The following is a 20,769-nucleotide window of genomic DNA, read 5'->3' on the forward strand; positions in this document are numbered from 1 at the left end:
TCATGGGCTGTTCTACAACAGACATCACAAACATGTCTTCACACCAGAAGACCTGGGCGAACACTGCTTAGTGAAAAAGGCAAGTAACTAAATCCTGTTTCCGGAGTGGAGCAAACAGACCGCTGTTTGGGATTCCTGCCGCAGAGATGCCCCACCAGGTTAGGCAAAAACCCTGAGGGTCAGAATCCCTCCTGGAGGGCAAACAGCTCAGAGACTAAGTGACATCTCCTCCTAACCAGTTAACACTACCTTGACCAACAAAGTGTCTGCATAAGTTAAAAAATGAGTTAAAATCTGCCTCCATCCATGAGGGCCAATTGGGAGCACCTGTCAGGAGAGATGGGCAATCCTGCAGGCCAGGTCGTTTGACAAACACTGGGCACCTCCTGCACCTGCCCAGGTCACCAGCCACCAACCCTACGGGAACTCAGGGTGTCTTAGTCACCCTGGGACCCCGACTCAGCTCCCCTCTGCCTTGGGGTCCGCCTACACCTGGGTGGTATTAACAAGCGCCGCTGGAAGTTGCTTGCTAACCGCACCTGGGCCCAAGCTCCGTTTCCCCCGGGCTGTTTCTGGAGGGAAGCACCTCTTCCCAAGGTCCCGGGCCTCCAAGAGGCTAAATTTGTTGCCTGGTTAAACCTGGGCGGCGGGCCCATCAGAGACCAAGGCTAGAAAGCCAATTCCACTCCCTTGGATGTTGGGAAAAGGAAGAACCTAGAAGGGAGCGTAGTGCGGAACGAGCTTCCTTTCCCACCGGCCTGAGGGCCAGAGAGGAAAAGACATCCAATCCATCCGCTGAGCCCACCCACCAGGCAGGCTTGTTAAGGAGTAAAGGGCTGAGAAGCAGGGGGACCCTCCAGACAGTCTAGCCTCGCCCTCCCAGACAAAAGGTCACCGCAGGGCGGGGGACACGCCGCGCACACCCAGCGAGGGCGCCCCAAGCTCTCCTCCGCCCCCGCCCGGCAGCCGGGCAGCCACGCGCCCCGCAGCCTGCAGAGCGGGATGCGGTCCCTCCCGGGGCGCCCCACCCGCGGGCCCCACTCACCTGTCGCGGAGCCCCCGAGGCCGCCCAGCGCGGCCAGCAGAGGCGGCAGGAGCAGAAGGAGCGCCTGGCGTCCCACGGGCGCGAGGAGACAGCGCGGGGACCCGGGCGCGAGGCGCGCTGCGCCAGGACGCCACAGGCAGGTGGAGCGCACGGGCGGCTTTAACTCGCGCTCCCGCCGCGCACGAGGAACGCCGGCGCCGGTGGGCGGGGTGGGCGGGGTACACTGGGAGTTGGCGCCGCCCAGTCACGGGGAAGAGCCGCCGGGAGCGAGAGGGGCTGCAGACCAGGTCTTGGTGCCTCGCATCTCTCTCCCTCCGGGTTCTCACTGGGTACTAGCGCCTGGGACCCCGCGCCCCTCCTGCAGTGGGACAGCAGACGCTCAGCCGATTCAGGGCCCCTGTCACACTCAAGATCAAGTTAAGGTTGGTCAGCCATACTTAAGGCTTCTTAAACTTTTTAAATTTTAATTGAAGTATAGTTGATTTACAATGTTGTGCCAGTCTCTGCTGTACAGCAAAGTGACTCAGTTATACACAGAGACATTCTTTTTTAATATTCTTTTCCATTATGGTTTATCCCAGGGAATTGGATATACTTTCCCATGCTATACAGTAGGACCTTGTTGTTTATCTGTTCTAAATGTAATAGTTTGCATCTACCAACACCGAACTCCCCGTCCATCCCTTTCCCTGCCCGCCCCCTTTGGCAACCACAAGTCTGTTCTCTATGTGAGTCTGTTTCGGATTTGTAGATAAGTTCATTTGCGCCATATTTTAAGTGATATCATATGGTACAGTACTGTATGGTATCTTATGGTATTTTTCTTTTTCTGACTTACTTCACTTAGTATGATAATCTCTAGTTCCATCCATGTTGCTGCAGATGTTACCAAACTTGGGTCTGCTTGCACATGGGCAGTAAAGCCAAGTGGTGAAGGAAAGCGTTTGTTGCAGGGCCAAGCAAGGAGTCCAGGGCAGCTAGTGCTTAAAATACCCAAACTCCCTGAAGGCTTTCAGGGAAAGGGTTTTAAAGACAGGATGAGGGAGGGTCGTTGTGGGGTGTGTGATCAGCTCCTGGACATTCTTCTGATTGGTTGGTGGTGAGGTAATCAGGATCAACATCATCAACCTGGTTCCAACTGGTCTGGGGTCTAAGTGCTTGTGGGCAGCATACAGTTAACTTCTCCCACCTGGCAGGGGTTTCAGTAGCTGCAAAACAACTTAAACAGTGTGGCTCAGAATAGGATCTATAGCCCTTGATGAGGAACTTGACTTTGTTTAATGGCTAAACTGTTATTATTTTGTCTTGCTTGACTGTTTTCCTTTCTGCATTTTTTTCATTTCTCTGATTAAATTTACTCTTTGACTAAAGTTTTTCTACAGACAAAAGGCAGGCAGAGGACATGGGGTGGGGGGCTGTTCTGGGAAGGCCCCAAAAGGTCCTGCTCGGTTACACAAACGGCATTATTTTCTTTTTTTATGGCTGAGTAGTATTCCATTGTATGTATGTACCTCATCTTCTTTATCCATTCATCTGTCAATGGACATTTAGGTTGTTTCCATGTCTTGGCTATTGTGAATAGTGCTCCTACGAACATTGAGGTGAATGTGTCTTTTTGAATTAGGGTTTTGCCCAGATATATGCCCAGGAGTGGGATTGCTGGGTCATATGGAACTCTATTTTTGCCTTTTTGAGGGACCTTCATACTGTTTTCTGTAATGGCTGCACCAACTTACATTCCCACTGACACTGTAGGAGGGTGCCCTTTTCTCCACACCCTCTCCAGCATTTGTTATTTGTGGACTTTTTAATAATGGCCATTCTGACCGTTGTGAGGTGGTACCTCATTGTAGTTTTGATTTGCATTTCTCTAATAATTAGCAATGTTGAGCATCTTTTCATGTGCCTGTTGGCCATTTGTATTTCTTCTTTGGAGAAATGTTTATTTAGTTCTTCTGCCCATTTTTCAATTAGGCTGTTTGGGTTTTTTGTTGTTGTTGTTGAGTTGTATGAGCTGTTTGTATATTTTGGAAATTAAGCCCTTGTCAGTCGCATCATTTGCAAATATTTTCTCACATCATTTGCAAATATTTTCTCCCATTCCGTAGGCTGTGTTTTTGTTTTACTTATGGTTTCCTTTGCTGTGCAAAAGCGTCTAAGTTTGATTAGGTCCCATTTGTTTATTTTTGCTTTTATTTCTACTGCCTTGGAAGACTGACCTAAGAAAACAACAGTACGATTTATGTCAGAGAATGTTTTGCCTACATTCTCTCATAGGAGTTTTATGGTGTCATGTCTTATGTTTAAGTCTTTAAGCCATTTTGAGTTTATTGTTGTGTGTGGTGTGAAAGTGTTCTAACTTCATTGATTTACGTGTGGCTGTCCAACTTTCCCAACAACCCTTGCTGAAGAGACTTTTTCCCATTGTATATTCTTGCCTCCTTTGTCAAAGATTAATTGACCGTAGGTGTGTGGGTTTATTTCTGGGCTCTCTATTCTGTTCCATTGATCCATATATCTGTTTTTGTGCCAATACCATGCCGTTTTGATTACTGTACCTTTGTAGTATTGTCTGAAGTCTGGGAGCATTATGCCACCTGCTTTGTTCTTTTCCCTCAGAATTGCTTTGGCAATTCTGAGTCCTTTATGGTTCCATATAAATTTTAGGATTATTTGTTCTAGTTCTGTGAAAAATGTCATGGGTAATTTGATGGGGATCACATTAAATCTGTAGATTGCTTTGGGTAGTATGGCCATTTTAACAATATTAATTCTTTCAGTACAAGACAAGAACATTGGATAGCTTTCCATTTCTTTGTTGTTGTTGTTTTGTTTTGTTTTGTTTGTTGTGTTTTTTTTGGCCATGCTGGGTGGCATGCGGGATCTTACTTCCCCAACCAGGGATCAAACCCGTGCCCCCTGCAGTGGAAGCTCAGAGTCTTAACCACTGGACTGCCAGGGAAGTCCCTCCATTTCTTTGAATCATCTTCAGTTTCCTTTATTAATGTCTCATAGTTCTCAGCATATGTCTTTCACCTCCTAGGTTTGTTCCTAAGTATTTTTTTAATGTTATTTTGAAATGGATTTTTTTTCTTTTTTTACTTTGCCTTTCTGATGTTTCATTGTTGGTGTAAAGAAATACAACCTATTTCTGTGTGTTAATCTTGTATCTTGCTACTTTGTTGAATTCGTTTATCAGTTCTAGTAGTTTTTGTGTGGAGTGTTTAGGGTTCTATATGTAGTATCATGTCATCTACATATAATGACAGTTTTACCCCTTCCCTTCAGATTTGGATGCCTTTTATTATGTTTAAGTTTTTGAATGGATACAACGTTCACCCCTGTGCAGCCATCTTACTTCCCCACCTCCACCCCCAGCAAACACATAGGCACTAAGCAAGCACTAAGTTGGTCTCAGTCCAACTCAGGCCTCCTGCACAAAGGCTGCACTAATCATGGGCATGTTTCTGTGGCCGAATCTCAAAAGCAGCAGGCAACAATTTAATTAGCTCCAAGTCAATAAAGCTCCATGAACCCCAGCAAGTAAACCAAGCCTCACTAGTAATTATCAGCAAAAGATTATTCATGTAGAACTATGATGCGTAACATTTGACAGTACCCAACGTAGAATATTTGTAATTTTCTGACAATGACTAACAATGAAGAGTGGCATTAAAATGCATCAGAATTAATTCTGCTACAATCCTTGATTTAGAAGGAACTCCCACAAAAGGCTATAACACACAGGAAAACCCCAATTGATAATATGATCAAGGGATAGACAATTCACAAAATAATTTCACAGATGCTTTATAAACTTTTTCTCAAATAAAGTGACTGCAAGAATATTTTATGTAGAAAAAGGCTAATGTTGGTGGAATGGGTCACAGTGCATTACTCATATCTGTATTACATATAACTACCCATCATATAATTCCCTCACTTGAATAATTCCTTATATTAAGCAGCCCTTGGAATCTGCCCCCAAATCTCATTTATGATGCTAATCACTCTTTTGGGTTAAGAGGTGATTTTTGGCTTCGATTTGAGAATTTGTGAGAGTTTCAGTCAAAGAGATCTAATGAGATAAGCCAGATGAGCATGTGGACCAGGCACCCAGGCGCCTCCCTCAAGGTACACAGACTACCCCACCGCCACCGCCCGTGACACAGGACAATTCAGATCCAGCAGTGTACCCAGTTCTTCAGGGCCAACCCCTTGTCTACCTATAAAAAGTAGAATGTAGGAATTTTCTCTACAAAGTCATAAAAATAACTACAAATTTTCAAGAGTGGTAGGCTAGTGGAATGTTATTTTTCCTGCATTCTCATAGGCTCGATTATTCTCACTGTCTGATCTTTTTAGAGTTTTCACAGCCTAGTCCTGCTGACCTTGCTAGTCGGTATGGATTAGGTTTGGCTGTGAGTGATGGAAAGCTCAAAATAACATTTTCTTAAACAAGACACAAGACTCCAAGTAGGTGGTAAAGGGCTGTGTGATTGTCTGCAATGGCTCCGTTGCTCTGCAGGACCTGACAGGCTCAGGGTTCTGGAGACGAAGAAAGGGGTCCTGGATGCTTGGGAGGGTCTGCTCTGGAGCGTGAACGGATTCAGTGAGAATCACACGTAAAGTGTTTATTCCTGGGTTTGACTTCTACCAATAATTAATCAATATTAACTTGGTGAAAGGGCAGTGGGGGAAGCTTCTGTAGTTCTAGAGAAACAGAAAGAACCAGTGCATTCAACTCAACTCAGTGGCATTTGGTATAAAAATCCACTGTACTCGTTCCCCAGGAGTACCCCACTCCATAAGAATAAGCCTGGCCGAGGGCAGGTACTCGGGGCGGGGGGGCAGGAGGAGCTGTGACGCCCTGAAAGACCTCTGGAAAACCCTTTAGTATGCTGAGGGTCCAAAATAAGTCATAAACGGATAGCTGTCCATCCCCAAAAGAGGACATCTCAGTGGAAGATGCCTGGGTCTCCTTCAGAATCTTCCAGACCCAACGCATCAGAAACCAGAGGCCCACTCGGGCCCTTGAAGCTTCACCCCACGGCCTCCTGTCCTCAGCTTCCATCCCGACCATGCTCCACAGATCCCTGCTGCCCCCAGCCTGCCACAAACAGCTGACCTTGAACACTCGATTCCCATAAGGGCTCCGGTAGCTAATCCACTGTGACCATGGGAACCTCCTGCCACCTTAGAAATGCAAGCTCCAGACTTCTCCAGAGCCTTCCACCAGGCAAATCTAGGGAGGCCCTGCAGGAGAAAGCCTGGGGGGCGGCGGGGGGTGTTTCATTCTGAACCATTTGAGTGCTTCTCAGTGCAGTCAGCCTGACCTCAAATCGCTGCCTCCTTGGGCCCTGCCTGATACTCCCATTCAGCTGTTCTCTCTTGTTTTGCTAATCCATTTGGCGCCTTACCTTAGCTCCCACTTGTTACTTGGCCCCCAGGCTTGCTGACCCAGCTTAGAATGTTGATTTTGGCTCTGACTTGCATTCCTTGGGGACTTGACTTTCAGTGTTTACCTGTCTGTGATTGCATCAGAACTTCCAGTGACAGAAAACCCTCATTCCTCTGCCCCATCCCAACCCCTGCACCAAGTGGGGCCCTTTGCCAGCCCCGCCTGACCCAGGAAGGCGATTACCGAAGAGGATTCTGGTGGAGAATCTACCTGCTCTCCTTGTACCCTGTGCACACCACTGGTCCTGCAGGGCCCTGGAGAGGGAGGGGAAAGGGACCTGACTGAATTGATTCCACCTCCTGCGTGAATTATTAATACCCATTGAACCGTCAAGCTTATATCTTAGATGTATTTCTGGTTTTTAGAATAAATGTCATGAAACAAAGTGAAGTACTCAATATTTGGGGTACAAAGAGCCTCAGGCTGGTGTCAGCCCCTTCCTCCTGGAGGTGGAATCGCCCCGAGGCTGCCCTCAGCTGCATCTTATTTTTATCTCTCCCTATTCCAAGTCTGAAATCATAGATCCCATAAATACTTCCATTTTTCAAATGACTGCTATGGCTGTCACAGTGGGTACACAGATACGGGAGAGTATACATACTTTGTTTTTTGTGCGTGATTTGGGTGTTTTGGTAGCAAATCATATATTTGTTTTATATTTGATTCTTTCCTTTTTCCTTTGGGTGCTGGCATATGGAACTGTCTGCTTCCAATTCCACCTTGAACAGTGGCTCCAATGATTACCTTTGGGTTTTCTGTCCCCACTCAATGGAAGAGCTCCACAGATTGAAAGACAAGAAGGGGATATATTTGACTTACCTTTAAAAAAGCAATAAATTAGGTTTTAAAAAGTAAGATAACTGGGACTTCCCTGGTGGCGCAGTGGTTAAGAATCCGCCTGCCAATGAAAGGGACATGGGTTCGAGCCCTGGTCCAGGAAGACCCCACATGCCACGGAGCAACTAAGCCCGTGCACCACAACTACTGAGCCTGTGCTCTAGAGCCCATTGGCCACAACTACTGAGCCCGTGTGCCTAGAGCCCGTGCTCTGCAGCAAGAGAAGCCACCGCAATGAGAAGCCCACTCACCTCAACGAAGAGCAGCCCCCGCTCGCAGCAACTAGAGAAAAGCCCGCGCGCAGCAACAAACACCCAACACAGCCAAAAATAAATAAATAGGAAAAAAAAAAAAAGATAACTGGTGTCTTGAGTTTTAGTAGATATCAAGTAAGGTTCTATTCCTTCCTTATACCTTGTTACAAAGAAGTGTTATGAACTGCAGGTAAACAAAATCTGCTGCTGGCCGGGCTAACATTAGGGCAGATATTTCTAATGTAGTCTAACTAATGAGGTTAGTGCAACACTGTGATATGATAATCAACATATATTTTGGTCTTTGTCCTGGGCTCCTGGCCAGAGCTCCCCAAACCTTTGTAATGTCCTAAGTGATAAATGTGCTAGGAGCATCTTTTTTTTTTAATTGATTAATTAATTAATTTGGCTGCATCAGGTCTTAGTCGCTGGCACATGGGATCTTTGTTGCAGCGCGCGGGCTTCTCTCTAGTTGGGATGTACAGGCTCCAGAGCACGCGGGCTCAGTAGTTGCAGTGCTCTAGCTCAGTTGCCCCGCGGCATGCGGGATCTTAGTTCCCCGACCAGGGATCGAAACTGCGACCCCTGCACTGGAAGGCAGATTCTTACCCACTGGACCACCAGGGAAGTCCCTAGGAGCATCTTTTATCCTCATATTTGGCCTCTGACCCCAGTTCCTGACGCAGAGCTCCTAAATCCCTTGGAATTTCCTGGGTGATAGGAGTGTCTTTTGTCCTAATAAGGCGACTCTTAGTGGCTTCCTCCAGAGGCTGGGGCTGGTCACTAGGAAGACCAAGCGATGGTTAGAAGCTTGGAATTTTCACCTGCACTCCTCATCCACCAGGAAAGGGAGAGGAGCCAGAAACTGAGTTAATAACCAATCACGTTTTCATGACGAAGCCTCTATAAAAATCCCTAAACTACAGTGTAAAAGAGCTTCTACACATCCACGTGCTAGGAGGGTGACGCACCCTAAACCCACAGGGACAGGAGCTCCTGAGCTTGGGGCCCTTCTGGATCTCGCCCTGTGTATCTCTTCCTCTGGCTGTTCATTTGTATCCTTTATCGTATCCTTTATTAGATAATAAACTGGTAAACGTGAGTGTTTCCCTGAGTCCTGTGAGATGTTATAACAAATTATTGAACCTGAGGAGGGAGTCTTGGAACCCCCAATTTGTAGCCAAGTTGGACAGAAGTGTGACTGACCTAGGGACCTACTACTTAGGACTGGCATCGGAAGTGGGGTCTGTCTTGGGAGACGGATCCCTTAACCTGTGGCTCTGATGCTGACTCTAGGTAGACAGTGTCAGACCTGAAATTGAATTGTAGGTCACCTACCTGGCGTCAGAGAGTTGGTCGATGTGGGAAAAAACCCTACACGTCTGGTGTCAAAAGTGTTGTGAGTAGAGAGTAGAGGAATAGAGTTTTTTCTCTCATTTAGTGAATTAAAGTCATCAGGGACTTTACCAGGTAATGTCTGGTTATATATACAAACCACATGTGGATCCCTGAGTCAGAGATGCATATGAAATTTTGTGTAGTTTTGGAAACGCTAAGGATATGGAAATATTTGTAATTAACCATTACCTGCATTTCCCATGAAAACTTTACTGAGAAAGCCTGCGCAACCTCTAAACCCCAGAACAGGAGTCTTTGAAATGATCTGCACAGAGTTCTCTCGATAACTGTCAAGTCCAGGTCATTAGTTGTAATAATTCTAGATGGTTTTATAAAGCTGATTAATAAAAGCCTTAAATAATCATATATAACTTCCTACAGTATATAAGATCTGTATAATTCTTATAACATAAATGGATGTGATTATGCTATGGAAGCCAGCAAAGGAAAAGACCTGCTTTGGGGTTTCATTTGGTATCCAAATGCAAGGTCACTGGAACATGACTAAACTCGGAAAATTTCCATGAGCCAATGGACAATTTTCTAGTAACAGCTCAGGACTAGTGATACTGAGTTGTATATGAGGCCAGAGGTTTATATCAATATCAAGTTGGTATTAATACCAATTTGCAAGTTTGTTTCAGTTAGATGAGCTTCAACTGTGAGAATAAGCACATGGTGGTGTAGGATGTTTATCTTCCTTCCTAGAGCATATTACTTTTGTTATCTGAAAAAAAAGGATAATTTCTGGAACATTTATCTGTTTACCATGGCAAAGCCAGGAAATGTGTCTATTGACATTCAAAATAAGAAATACACTTGTAGTTCAAAAAGAAAAAATAGTTTCCAAAATTGGATACCTTTCAAACATTTGTAGATTTTTGTTTAATTTGAGCCACTGACAATAGTTAGTCAAACAACATTGCACTTTTTATTTTCTGTTTGAGAAGCATAGACAGAAAGGAGCCAAAAGACTGAGAAATTGAAAACTACTATAAAACTGCCCTCATTTTTCCTAATTAAAGAGTAAACTAGGGGATTCCCTGGTGGCGCAATGGTTAAGAATCTGCCTGCCAATGCAGGGGACATGGGTTCAAGCCCTGGTCCGGGAAGATCCTACATGCTGCGGAGCAACTAAACCCGTGCGCCACAACTACTGAGCCTGTGCTCTAGAGCCCATCAGCCACAACTACTGAGCCTGTGTGACACAAATACTGAAGCCCGCGTGTCTAGAGCGTGTGCTCCGCAACAAGAAGAAGCCACTGCAGTGAGAAGCCCGTGCACCACAACGAAGAGTAGCCCCGGCTCGCCGCAACTAGAGAAAGCGCACGTGCAGCAACGAAGACCCAATGCAGCCAAAAATAAATAAATAAATAAATAAATTTATAAAGAAAGAAAAAAAAAAAGAGTGGGCTAGTTTGATTCAGAAAAGAGCCTGAATCAGTGAGGACTTCCTAAAAATGTAATTTATGGCAGCCCTTGACAAGGAAAGGAGAATCAAATTTAAAGCCTTAGAAAATTTTAAAAATTGTTTTAATAAAACAAAGACTAATCACTTGTAACTCCTTGGTTTCTCCTTCTTCTGTTTTAATGCATTTGCTTTAGCACTTAATGGACTAAACACACACACCCCTTCTTTGATCATTGCTGGCAATGTGGCCTCTCTGGAATGACACAAAATTCTAGATTAATAGAATCCAAATGAATAAACTATCTTGGCTTTGCCTTTATAATGTCAGTTAGAGATAGATCAGTTGCTGACTTTTGGGGGGGGGTGTTTTTTAACATTCCCAGAAAAAGAAGTTACAGCTGTATGACAAAATGATTGTACATTTCTACTGATGGCCACCAGAGGTCTACTCACCACTGCAAATCCTCCAGGCCTTGCTACTGAAATGTGAGCCACGGACACGCAGGCTGGGCATCTCTGCTGGTAAGAAATACAGCATCTCCAGCCCTCCCCCAGAACTACTGAATCAGAACCTACACCGTAGGTGATTCGTACGTAAAGTTTGAGAAGCACTATCCTAGGTTATGGGAAGAAAACATTTGATATTCAATATATGATCAGAATTAAGAGATCTGAAAGCTCGGAGGATCTCGCCATCCAGTTCCATGCTCAATCTCCTATCTTCTGATTTGTTGGTTTTTCATAAAAGCATTACAGCTCAAAAACATTTTTTCTCAAAAACGGTCTCCCTAAAGTGTTCCTTTCATGACACATTCTAATCCCATAAGTTATCATAGTCGTGAATATGTTTTATCTAATCTCTGATTTATAGATTTGGGGAGTTGAAAGAGCCCTTAAATATGATCTAACACTAGTCTAAATTTTCTCATTTTACAGAAAGAAACCCTTGGGCAGGGGATTTTCAGAATGTGATCCAAGTGAGATTCCCTTTCCCTCTGCTCCCAAATCCAAGAGACTTTCCTCTTAAGAGCCAGGACCTACAGTGGGAGTACGTGAGGGCTTGGGCTCTCCATATGGATCACTCCCCACCCCCGCTTCTTCTTTGCAAAAGAAGTGGTGCTGAGCGGGGTGAGCTTGGAGAAGGGAACAGAGCTTGTCAATCAAGATGTGCAGAACCCTAGCATCTATTCTTTCCTACTTGAGTGTGCCAGGGTTCCCTAAAGGGACATAGAGGTTTGGACAAGCCCTCCCTGCCATGGGTGCTGGGAGAGCCCAGGATGATGAGAGATCAAGGATGCTTCCTCTCAATGTCTTAGAGGGGGACTGTCAGTTTCTATACCAGGACCACAGGGAGGGGATCTAGAAGAAGCTTGGATCTAAAGGTGTCCAGAAGCCAAAGAGGACACATAGAAACAACATTCAGATCTAACACCCAATGGAACAGACCTACTGGAGCAGACAAATGGGTTCCTAAAAACTGAAATTAAAAAGAGCACTTAAGAACAAAACTATAGGACAACAAATAAAATTTAAAAAGACTTCCTAGAGCTTTAAAAAAACCTTACCAATTCAGCATATGAATCAAGCGGGTAGATGGTAGCTAATGAGGATCCTATTCGTGGCCTAGAAGGTCGAGGACCATCAACATCACAAATCCCAGAGCAAAACATGCAAAGAGATGGCAATCACGAGGGAAAAGGAGAAAGATTTGGAAAATGGATGCAGGATTCCTATCATCTGAATAATATACATTCTAAAAGAAGAAGAACAGAAGAAGTAGAAGAAATAATTTTAAATAACTTAGGAGAAGATTTTCCTAAGCCAAAGAAAGACCTGAGTTTTCAGAGTAAGAAGGCTCAGAATTCTTGGCTGGATTGAGGAGACAAACGCACACTTAGGCATAACCTGGTAAAACAAGTTTCCAGGATTTCCCTTTTTTGACTGCTATTGGACTTCTTACCTGCAACACCAGAAGCTAGAGGTCTGTGGATTCGTACATTTAGGCTAGTGAAAGAAACTCCCAAGAATCCTATATCAGGCATTTCAGTTGTTTACCTGTTAGGTTGAAAGAAAGATATTGAGGACATGGACTAATTCAGAGAATAAATCACTGAGTTTCCCGTCTTAGGTAAGTAATTGAGAAAAGGACCTTTCCAAAGACCAAATGTTATATACATCTAGCAATCATCTATCTATATACACATCTATGCTTATATAAATATACATCTAGCATTTTTAGGTGAGTTATACTTAAAAAGGTATATCTGAATATCCCGTCTGCCATATTACCAGAAATGGAACTGGTCTGTGTGTGCGTGTGTGTGTGTGCGCGAGTGTGTGTATGTGTCGGCTTTTTTGCTCCAGGAAATCTAACCCTTCACAGGGCCTTACCTTACTGCATGAATGACTTCAGTGTCTCAGCTGGGCTGCCTCAGCCTCAGAGCCTCTCTTCTACCCTATCCGGCTACCCTGAAAGCATTCTAAGACAGATTTTTGCTTTGACTGGACTTTTGTCATATCTGGTAGCAAGAATTCAAAGGTTGTTTTCCAGTGGAAATGTAAGATAAGAATCACATGCTTCAGTGGATTTCTGGGCTACTGAATAATTTCATAATTATGCTAACTAATAAATGCCTGCCAAATACAGAAATAAAGGCATGAAAAGAAGAGGTAGGTACATGTCAGTAACTGGAAAAAAAAAAAAAAAAAGAAATCCCTAGGTCTTGTGGGACACTGGGATACTGATCATTGATGACTGATTGTGATTGGTATTAGATAACTTTAAAATTACACTCAAGCTAAGGTCGTTTGATGTAAACTTGAAATAGTGGAAAGTAGCTCCTGTCTGGATTAAGGAAACATCTTTCAACCCCTACAGACTCACACTCAATAGCAATTCCAGCATAATATCTATAGTTTGTTCGATAAAGTAATTGTTTGAGTTACACTGAAGGCTTCATTCTTAATTTCTTATTTCATTTCCTTACTGTTTGTTCTCAGTGCTCTCATGTTCACAGTCACTTTCTGTCTGAAGCCACCTCAGAGTCTTCTTTTTATCCGAATTGTGCCATCTACTTAAAAGAATGATAATTCTATGTGTACAGCTCTGTCTTAATTTCAAGGCAATATTTATTACATTTTCCCCACTTTCTTGAATCACGTGTTGTAATGTGCTTGTCTTCAGATGACTTTTTTCCCCCGAAGATGCTGAACTTTCAGTATCATTCTGCTGATTCATTTGTGTTGCGTCCTTCATCGCATGCCTTCTATGATTGATACTCAAATCTAGTAAATTAAGGAAAGAATTTCCAGGAATTAAATTGCCTCAAATCAAATGAAGACATTATCATGGGTAGGTTTTTGTTTCCTAGCGGACGTATTGGATGTGTGGCAGGGTCATTCACTGAAGCATTTAAAACGGGTTTCTCCTAAGTGTCCATAGACAGATGAGTGGATAAAGAAGATGTGGCACATACATACAATGGAATATTACTCAGCCATAAAAAGAAACAAAATTGAGTTATTTGTAGTGAGGTGGATGGACCTAGAGTCTGTCATACAGAGTGAAGTAAGTCAGAAAGAGAAAAACAAATACCATATGCTAACACGTATATATGGAATCTAAAAAAAAATGGTTCTGAAGAACCTAGGGGCAGGACAGGAATAAAGATGCAGACATAGAGAATGGACTTGAGGACACGGGGAGGGGGAAGGGTAAGCTGGGACGAAGTAAGAGAGTGGCATGGACATATATACACTACCAAATGTAAAATAGATAGCTGGTGGGAAGCAGCTGCATAGCACAGGGAGATCAGCTCCGTGCTTTGTGACCACCTAGAGGGGTGGGATAGGGCGGGTGGGAGGGAAACGCAAGAGGGAGAGGATATGGGGATATATGTATAGGTATAGCTGATTCACTTTGTTATACAGCAGAAACTAACACAAATTGTAAAGCAATTATACTCCAATAAAGATGTTAAAAAAATATTAAAAAATACAATGGGTTTCTTCTTTCGGTTTCCCGCTGGTGTTCCTAGCTGCTGGGTGCTGACCTTGCCTCAGGCACTTTGCACTTCTGCAGAAAGCAGAAACTGATGGAGGACAAGGTCGCTACCTTCCCTTCACACGGGTTGGCGATCACTGAAGGCAATGTGTCCTGTGTCCCAGGGAGGGAAGAAAGAGACACTTTCTGTTGTTCTTATTGTTTTCTCCTCCCTCCCTCCCTCCCTCCCTCCCTCCCTCCCTCCTCCCTCCCTCCCTCCCTTCTTTCCTTCCTTCCTTCCTTCCTACCTACCTACCTTCCTTCCTTCCTTCCTTCCTTCCTTCCTTCCTTCCTTCCCTCCCTCCTTCCTTCCCTGTCTTTCTGTAGTGAGATCATTCCAAGTGTCCTGGAGACCCACACCCCAGCACCACTAGAGGAATCCACGTGATGTAACTAGACACACCAGGCTTCATGGCAAAAGAGGAAGGTGGTCTTCTTGGGCTGAGAGTGAGGAGCAGCTCACTTCTAGGGACCACGGGCTCGGAGAATTATGTCACGGGGCAGCCGGGATGTACTGAGAAGCACATGTGAATCCTTCTCCCTTCTGAGTACCTTTCTCAGTACTATTTGTGTTTCAGAGAGGGGAGGGGGACATTTGTAGATAGAAATGGAACTTTCTGCTGGTCCCCTCCTAATGGAAATCCCAAATCAGAATTTAGCTGAAGTAAGAAAACAGTTACATTTCTTGGATACATACATGGATTAAGGTTTGCAAACGCACGTCCTCCACAAATATCTATCACAGGATAGCAGCACTGTACTGGCCCCACTGCCATGACAGAGTTTTGATTCTTGAGACTAAGATACCTGCAGACCATGTTGGTTCTACCCACCTTTGAGAAAATATATGTGGAAATCTGTGCAAAGTAGAAAGTGCTGGAAGCGATTATAATTACTAAATAAAGTAGGTGTCAGGTATTGCTTAAAGGACTTGGAATGAGAATCCCTGTGAAGCAGTATTGAAAACTTGAGGGAAAAAAATTGAAAAGTTCCTTTAGAGATTTACAAAACTGAATTTTAATACAAAACATCACCCAAAAAATCTTTAAAATAATTTCAGGGTTGCCTATAGCAATGCACTCTGAATCTCAAGTTTGGCAATTTCGCTGCACTTCATTTTCTTCATGTGTTCGAGTTTGGTTGAAACTATGAAATTGCCATTTTGTGGGACAAAAATTGTCGACTGTCAATGATTTCATGTAGTTTATTTACCCAAATAAGTGAGGGGGCTTCTGGTTTCTGGTCAGACGTGTGAAGAGTGTGAAAGTCCTCATTCCTGTCTTCACAACAAGAAAAAGGCTGAACAAAGTGAAGAGTCACAACTCTTCTTAGATCCACCCGAGAACTGAGGTCACAGGCCAACTATCGCCCCTAAACCTGGAAAGACAGACAGGTGGAGACAGTGGGTCACATCTTCCTGGGAACAGAAGCCCAGGAGCAGAAAGGTGCAGTCAATATGGATATGAACACTTGAAGGGGTAATTGACAAGTTGCTGGAGGCTTAGTGTGGGTGCCTTGAGGGTTAGAACCTCCTGGCATCCCAGCCTCAGGGAGACCCTCCACCACCACCACTTTCATGAGTTTTACCTCCAGGAGCTCTGCCAAGTTCTCCTGTGAAGATTGGAGAAAAATCCCCTTGTCTTTCTGGCAGGTGGAGGGGCAAACAAACATTGTGAAATATACCCAGAGCATCCTGTTCTCCTTAGCAAGAACCACCCTCAAGGGAAACTATTCTACCCAAGGCTCAACGAGCAGGCTGAAGAGAAGTACCAACTCTAGCCCCTTCTAGTCCTCAACGTGGGGAATGGGAAACGCCGGAGACAGGCTCAGTAAAAGGCTGAGACCTAATCATAGGACTGTAAATGCCTCCCCTCCCCATACCTCACCACCACGTGACAGAGCTCCTGGGCTGTAACAGGGGAATACGGATTAAGAACTCCAAGCCTCAAGACCCTATTTAAGGAGTCTTTGGGGAAACCCAAAGACAATAGGGGAGACAAAAACAACTGCACTAGAGGACATTTTAGCCTTGGACAACGCAGCTATAGGAAACAGTAAACAGCCTAACTCCTAGCCAGATAAATGTAAAACCTCACGCATAGCCTCTCTACCTCAGCTCCTTCTAAGGGTAAACTAGAGGCATGGATAGTGAGGAAGCACCCGGGGAATCTCTTAGAGGGGAGGGTGGGGATACACTGAATCATTTCCACAGCGTTTTTATACAAGTCACCCCCAGGCAGTAGCAGTTAATCCTGTGCAACACTGCCAAAGATTCACAAAGAAACATGACCCTTCTTGAAAGATTTACAGATTACCAGTGCTGAAAGGATTCATCTAGGGCTGGTCCCACCCTTATTTCGCAGATAAGAGCCCTGAGTTCCAAAAACTGATGAGCACTGCCCTGCGCAATATAAATAAGGGGAGAGTCACATCTGGAACCCGGCTTTCCTCACTGAAGAAAACAAGCAAATACATTGAACAGGAAGGACTCTTGGGATGTTATCTTAGAGCTGAGTTTATTTTTTGTCTCCCACTGTTCTGGTATATTTGCTCTGCAGTGGAAGTTCTTCCCTTACCTCTGAAGGAAAAATACATCTACTGTTAATCAGCAGGTTCTTGATGTAGTAATTTACAGTGTTCAGACCTACATAATGAGCAAAATTTCAATCCGACTTAGAGGAAACATCTCACACTGTCCTTCCTTCCGCTCATACACCCAAGCTGGGCCTGCTGAGGACGGACCCCCTCAAATGGGAAAGGAGGGAGGGGTCATTCCCTCTCTTTTCTCCTCCTCCAGCAACAGTGTCTGTCCCTGTGATGTTGTGGTTTATAATAAAAAACATATATTTCGTCTTCCTCCCTGGTTCTGACACAGAGCTCCTAAAACCCTTGAAATCATCTCCTAAATGATGAGAGTGACAAATGTGTCTTTTACTTATTTATTTATTTATTTTATCTTTGGCTGCATTGGGTCTTTGTTGCTGTGTGTGGGCTTTCTCTAGTTGCGGTGAGCGGGGGCTACTCTTCGTTGCGGTGCACAGGCTTCTCATTGCGGTGGCTTCTCTTTGTGGTGGAGCACAGGCTCTAGGTGTGCAGGCTTCTGTAGTTGTGGCATGTGGGCTCACTAGTTGTGGCTCACGGGCTTAGTTGCTCTGCGGCATGTGGGATCTCCCCAGACCAGGGACTGAACCCGTGTCCCCTGCATTGGCAGGTGGATTCTTAACCACTGCGCCACCAGGGAAGTCCCAACAAATGTGTCTTTTGTAACATTGATCACATAACTTTTGGGTGCATCTAAGGATGGGGGCTGGTTGCCAGGGAACCAACCATGTGGTTTGAGGATTGGCACTTTTGGCCCCCCCCCATTTTCCCTACCCCAAAAAGGGGAGAGGGAGGGGCTAGAGATGAGTCAATTGTCAAAGGCCAGTGACTTAATCAACCATGCCTATGTCATGAAGCTTCCATAAAACCCCAAAAGGATGGGGTTCAGAGAGCTTCAGGGTTGGTGAACACGGGGAAATTTGGGGAGAATGATGCAACTGGAGAGGGCATGGACGCTCCGAGCCCTTTCTTCATACCTGGGCCCGTGCATCTCTTCCATCTGGCTGTTCCTGAGTTAAATCCTTTTATAAGAAACAGGTAATCTAGTAAGTAAACTATTCCTCTGAGTTTTGCGAGCCATGCTAGCAATTATTGAACCCAAGAAGGGATTGTTGTGAAGCTCAGATCTACAGCGGTGGATTAGAAGCACAGAGAGCAAACCGGACTTGCTGCTGGCGTCTGGGGAGGGTGGGTGGCAGTCTTGTATGACTGAGCCCTCGGCCTGTGCGATCTGACACTGTCTCCGGGGGGATAGTGTCGGGAACTAAGTTGAATGTAGGACACCCAGCTGGCGATGGAGAATTGCCTGTTGGTGTGGAACTCACCCCATCCCCTGTTGGAACTGATGATCAGAATTGTTAGACCTGATTAGGTTGATGCAGGGAGAGCAAGAAGTAAAAGGCGATGGAGAGTTTTTACTTGAATGGTAATGTTTTAAGGTGGTTTCGTGCTCTCTGAGTCCACTCTCTCCCTCCTGAGGCACTTCTGAGAGTTTCTGAGACTCTTTCCCAGCGGTCAGCAAACATGTTCTGTAAAAGGCCAGGTAGTAAACGTATGAGGCTTTGCAGGCCCTACGGTCTCTGTTGCAACTCAACTCTGCCATTATAACGCCATAGACAACATGTCAAAGAATGGGTATCCTGTGTTCCATAAACCTATACAAAATAGGCAGCGGCCTGCGGGCCTTAGTTTGCCAGTCCCTGACCTCTGCAACCCTGGGAAGCTCCCACTGAAGTGCCTTTGACCTGGGCAAATGGACTTTATTTTGTGGCTGTTCACGCCCCTCTCAGGCCTTTGGGAAGAGCAGAGCCCGTCACCTTCTCCTCTCCTGAAGCCTGGTGCTTTCCTGAAGGCCACCCAAACAGGTCCTAAGGCAAATCTTCATTCCTTCTCTTGGTCGTAGGCTCACCAGATCAGGCCCACGGGAAACACTTACAAATCATCCCCCAATCCCCCCAAAACTGAGCAGCCAACCCTCAACCTGGCAATCTACTTCACTCTGCCATCAAAACAGCTGGCCAGGCAGTTCTGGACCTTAGATTCCTCGGACACAAGTCAAATCCAAGTCCACTCTGTCTATCTAGATGTAGGGCACAAGTGTTCTGAGTGATCCTTCAAAGACCCCCTGCCCACCCTCTCTGCTTGAGGTAAGAGGCATAGGTAGAACTTGTAACATGCTGATAGCCATCTCCAAATAAATGATCTCCACAAGCCCCTTCCATCTCCAACAAAGCGACCTCCTTGACCCTTAGTGTAGATGAATCATCTGACAAGCTTTCCCATTTCCATGGGAGAGTCAGTCTCACAAAGCACCTGGAACACGGCATCTACTGTCTTCATGCCTCAGATAAACTGAGACAGGAGATGCCAGTTTCACATTGTGTGAATAAAGCACCATCCCCTGACTGTGCCCAGTGATTCAGTCCCCGTGTTTCTCTTCCCTCCATCTGAGTTCCAGTTCTCCAGCATGTCTCAAACTGGGGTCATCTAGCTCTCTCACATATATTTTAATTTTTTTGTGATGAAACTCTAAAAGTTGTGATGAACACACCAGCAAGTTAACACATGCATGTTCACAGTCTCCCTTTTTCTTTCACTGAACTCGTGAAACAGTGGGGAGGAGCTGCCAAGAAGGAAGAGGACAGATTTGAGGGGAGAATGAGGAGGAAGAGAGAGTGAGGAATCGCTTGGAGCCGGGGACAGGGAGGAGATCCTGGGGTGATGGATGGGGAGGAAGGATTTTAGGATGCTTGGCTGTGTGTGTGATGCACCCATTTAAAGCACTGAACCCTCCTTCTAAGAAAAGCTGTAAGAAATATCTATATTACTCTTTGAGGTTTCTGGAAGAGTCTGCTTCCCCCCCCCCCACCCTTTTCTTTGTTATTGTTGGTGGGGAAGGTTGGCATCAGCAGGCAGAATTATGCTTCAAGATGGTCCAGCTATATTCAGGCTGCATTCCAGGTTGGTGGATAAATACAAGTATTGCCACCTGATTTTAGTGCCCGTGTCTGTCTTACCAATGACAGACCACCCTTAGGTAGGGTAACCCTATGGCCGGATTACCCAGAGCAGTCCCTCTTATTGTCTGTTGTCCCAGCATAATAAGAGGGTGTTATTACACCCTCTTTCACTTTCAAAAGTGTCCTGATTTGCATGATACATTATCTGGTCACTTTGAGTGACAGCTTTTAACTTTATTGCAGTGCTTCTCACTGCTCGTGTTGCTGAAGATTAAAGTATGTTTTATACTATGAAAATAGAAGTCAATTATTTCCATTGACAAAATCAATCTGGGACTTAAAAAAAACAACTGTTCAGAGAGTTAGTCACACATTGGATCCTCATGGTTCCAGAAATAGGAGTAATTTAATTAGCCTCTGTTGCACAGGAAGCAACGACTGGGATCCCACATCACTGTGGCACCAATGTTGTTATGGTTCACCAGCTTGGCTATCCGTTAACATTGGTACCCAGAGAATTTATTCTTCTCGCCTTCTACACATGGGCAGTTCCGGGCATTAACACCTCCTGTCTCCCTTCCTCCTAACCAGTATATTTCTGGGGCTTCCCAAATAACCAGACTGTTCACATCAGAACCCCCAAGACATCTGCCATATTCCTCATCTCCTCCTCTTGTTTTTTCCTTTTCCATATCTGCTGCTTACAAAGGTGCTTGAAGGAGCCACCTTCTGCTACAGCTGATGGAATCACAAATAAGGC

General features: G+C 45.0%; 1 pseudogene; it reads right to left on the minus strand.

The window, feature by feature from the left end:
• Positions 1 to 20,769, minus strand: part of LOC118888071 — a 76,449-nt pseudogene that overhangs the window by 40,813 nt on the left and 14,867 nt on the right.

This window comes from Balaenoptera musculus, chromosome 21 (assembly GCF_009873245.2).
Source record: "Balaenoptera musculus isolate JJ_BM4_2016_0621 chromosome 21, mBalMus1.pri.v3, whole genome shotgun sequence".
In the NCBI taxonomy this organism is placed as follows: domain Eukaryota; kingdom Metazoa; phylum Chordata; class Mammalia; order Artiodactyla; family Balaenopteridae; genus Balaenoptera; species Balaenoptera musculus.